The 4,166-nt window shown below is 33.1% G+C and overlaps 1 non-coding gene and 1 pseudogene across 1 annotated transcript; one reads left to right on the forward strand and one right to left on the reverse strand.

Moving 5' to 3' along the window:
- Positions 1 to 2,824: 2,824 nt before the first annotated feature.
- LOC112484007 lies at positions 2,825 to 2,943 on the reverse strand (annotated as a pseudogene).
- Positions 2,944 to 3,116: 173 nt separating this feature from the next.
- Positions 3,117 to 3,235, forward strand: LOC112483991. Its single transcript, XR_003047837.1, has one exon. It is a non-coding gene; the product is annotated as a 5S ribosomal RNA (ribosomal RNA).
- The last annotated feature ends 931 nt before the right edge of the window (positions 3,236 to 4,166 follow it).

The raw sequence follows: 4,166 nt of genomic DNA on the forward strand, positions 1-4,166 counted from the left end.
ACCATGGGTAAAACCGAGAAAAACCGAGGAAAAGTGGAGACTGCTGTATTATTTTTATTACATATTGATGAGGCTTAAATATTAGAAAGAAAATAGTCATTTTTTTCCTACTGATGATTATTTTTGACAAAATATTTCTGGACATCTATGTTGATTTTTGCATAATTATAAATTCGAGATGTTAATATTACCGTTTGAAAAATTGGGATTTTAAAATTTCTCTTCTCTGTATAATTTATGACTCTATTTATATGAAGTCCAAGAACTGGCACACATCACCTAAGGTGGCAGAAACTAAAATATGCCGGCCTCATTGGGAAACATAGGCTGATTAGAAAGGGATAAGCAGAAGCAGAAACTATTGAGAATATTAAAATGATTTGATAACCCCAAAGCAACCAAGGACATTATTTGAATCATTTTATTGTTTTTATTTCTTCTCCCTTTTCATTACTTTTTCTTCTGGGCTGATGTGGCCCTTAAAGCAGAATGTTGATTATGGGAGTTTTACTGATAGGCTGCTCTTGTGGAAACCTTTCAAATACTTTCATTTTCCTTAATTTTGAAAACATTACACAAACCTGTGAATATTTGCATATAATAAATGCAGCATAAATGCTAAGTTAGTTCTTTTGTGTTACGTGTTACATATAGAGAGAAAAAATACAAGTAAGTAAATATCTCCATTCATTATTTCTTAGTCATTAACAGACTTTCAGTAATCATTTCTTTCAATAAGTATTATTTAAGATAAATGATGACATATAACTTCACTCACTTCAGATAAAAACTATTTGAACTAGCTCCCTATATTCTAAGAGCATGCTTCTGAAAATTGAAATATGAAACTACATACCTTGAAGTTACATTTTTGCCTTTGCAAATTGATGTAATTAAATCAATAAATTTAAAGTAAAGTTAAAGAAGGTGATAATGACTTTGCCCATAGTAATAAAACTCATCATGTTGGAGAAGAAATGTGCAGAAACTGAAATGATTCAACAGCTCTAATTAAGGCAGTAGTGAGAAATGCAATTACAGGCAGAATGCCGAATGACCTAATTCTTCCTCGCTTTTCCACTTTTGAAGTAGCTTCACCAAATGAGTTGCCCTCTTCAGTGTTCTATGTTTATTTTTTAAACCCTGATGATTAATACTTAAAATGCAAGTGAAAAAACATAATAAACAAGTCATTTAAAATACCAATGCCTGATTACCCGAGTGTGCTTCATGTTGAATTAAATAATACATTGCTAATGTCACTGAGCAGAATATTAATTGTACGTATGAAACTTCCAGTATACAATATTCTGGCACTTGAGTTCAAAATTAAATTCAGTGTGATTGTTTTAAGGAGCTCCTCTTTGTTCTAGCCACAGGCTAATTCACCCTAATATAATTACATGAAACTGGGCCATACTTAAAATGACATACATACTTAAAACTAAAAGTAATGTATATCAAAGAAGAAATATCAGTTAGTAGAAGAAATGCTAAGTACTCATTCGTTTTTTTTCATGCCTTTGTTATAGTTTAAAAGATATTGTCAACGAGGACCGCTTTAGACCCTGATTCTGCAAGCATTTCCAAAAGGAAAGGAACAGGGAATGAGATAAAATAAGGGTCAAGAATCATCAAGTCATAGGCTCCTAAAAGCATAAAGAAGAAGAGTTATTTCAAAGTCATTTAGCCAACCTCCATGCAAAGAGGTAACTTTGCCACACATTATTGCTTTCTGTGAACTGGCCAGATTTAAGCTTCCTGAGAGCAGGTCTCTTTGGTTTTCTCGATTTTGCAGCTTATTTTTCTGAAATGAGAATTAAGCTGTCCTTGCCTAAAACTGGTATAGAAGGAATATGAATGAAATATGTTCCTCACTCTATGAGTAATTTTTTAGAACAGCATATGATAAATAGACTTTTGTTACAATATGATTTAACATATCAGAACTGAATAAAAAACATAGCCAGGAATAATTTCCTCTTGTTTATATTTCTTAGCTTGGCTTGTTAGCTTGTTTAATTTTTCTTGAGTGTTTTGCAAGAAAGACTTTTAGCGGGTAGGAGGCTGGCTATCTTTCATTGGAGGCCAAAGAAATGCGGACTTTTGTTCTGCAGCCCGTCTGGGAGCAATAAACTCGGAGAGAATAACTTAGAAGGTAAGTGATTAACTTCTCTTTCTTCCTAGAAGCACTCATTTATTCAGTCTTATACCACAGCTCCAAACATAGTTCTTAGTATAATGTGAGAGATAAATAACTGTGTTCATAGAATACCATATCTTCATTGCCAGGAAACCATTGTTGCAGTGTCTCAATATGTTCCCAAAACAAATCGCTGATTTTTAAATACAAATACAGCAAATAGATCTATTTCTTTGTCTGCTAAAACCATGACATTGAACTTGAAAGCAAGAAATAAGGGATACTAAAAAGTAGGACTTTTTAGCTATCATTAGTAAATAATAATTATTATTATAATTTTATATTATCATTTTACATTATTAGATCATATGGACTTCATGAATATGTCATACTTTATGAAAGTCTTTCCTTTTTTTGGACAGTTACATTTTGTGTTATGTATTGTTAATATTATCTACATAAATCTCTCTCTTTTTCAGAATATTACTTTAAATTTATACAAGTGAAAATATCTGGTACAGATGCAGAAGCACTTGAAAAAGTCATGACACATAATGTAAATGTGCCAACTAGGTATAAAGTTTTATCCTGGCAATACAGTAACCATAACCATTTTCCCTGAAAATACTGGACATTATCTATTTTTAAAAGTCTTTAATATTTCTTTTCTTTTTTTTTTTACACCTACAGCACCTGGTCTTCCTAGGTGGTCTCCCATCCAAGTTCTAACCAGGCCTGATCCTGCTTAGCTTCTGAGATCAGACGGGATTGGGCTTATTCAGGGCAGCATGACCATAGACTAAAAGTCTTTAGTATCTCATAGGTAAAAATAGTAATATGTTCCATAAATTTGTGTTTGACCATTTTTTTTTCCTTTTTTTTTTTTTTTTTCTATTTTAGTTATTGGTTGTTTGCTATTTTCTCCCCCTCTCTCAATTTTCTATTTTGGAAATTGTCTTTTAAAAAGTTGGTAGTCTATGGTCATGCTACCCTGAACGCGCCCGATCCCGTCAGATCTCGGGAGCTAAGCAGGGTCGGTCCTGGTTAGTACTTGGATGGGAGACCACCTAGGAAGACCAGGTGCTGTAGGCGTTAAAAAAAAAGAAAAAGAAAAAGTTGGTAGAATAAGAAAGGATTGCCTTTGTGTACAAAGCTCCGTTTTACCCCTAGTTTTTTATTTTCTTTAAATTTAAAAATCAGAAATTTCTAAGTTTTATATATTTAGATGCTTTTTTACATTTTTTAAAGATACATGCACACACTCACACTCATACACATTGAAAAAGTTAAATGAAATGATTGAGAAACAGCTTGAAAATCTTTATTCCAGGAACACCTCTAATTATCTCATCACTGGCATTTTATTTCACTATATCATCATGCCTATTTTATTTCTTTTTGGATTGCTTCTAAGATAAACTAGAGTCGATTATCAAATCACCATTTTAAAACATTAGAGAGCTTACTATCAAGCCTTATTATTTATTTCAAGAATACAAATAACCATGAGAAGCAAAAGAAGAGAAAGAGTTCTAAAACCATCAACACTGGTTTCCAGATCCTTCTTTTCGGCACGTCAGTGCACTCTCTGGCATAGATTAGCATGTGAGGTCTCTAAGCAATATATGCTTACTTAAAACCATAATTGTTTTAATTCTACGGTGAGTGTTTCCATTTTATACTCTTATGGTTTCATAGCTTATGTGACATTTCTCCCCAGAGGTATGCCCCATACATCCATAGATTCAAGCTTTGTTTACTACAAGCAAACCTAAGCAGATCAGGAACATCCCACTAAAGTAGCCCACAGACTGAGACTCTCTCTTTAGAATATACCATTAGTGTGTTTGCAAGGAGGTTTTTCATTTGGAAGTTTTTAAGGAATTTTGGCCACATCAACTACTTTCTTTCTTTCAAGCCATGTGAGTGAGCTTTGGTATGGTTCTTTCCTAAGCTGATCCTAGAGATGACAACAGCCCTGTCCAACACCTTACTGATAGCTCTTTGAGGGACCTGAGTCAGA

The sequence above is a fragment of the Pteropus alecto genome, unplaced genomic scaffold (assembly GCF_000325575.1).
Source record: "Pteropus alecto unplaced genomic scaffold, ASM32557v1 scaffold166, whole genome shotgun sequence".
Classification (NCBI taxonomy): Eukaryota; Metazoa; Chordata; class Mammalia; order Chiroptera; family Pteropodidae; genus Pteropus; species Pteropus alecto.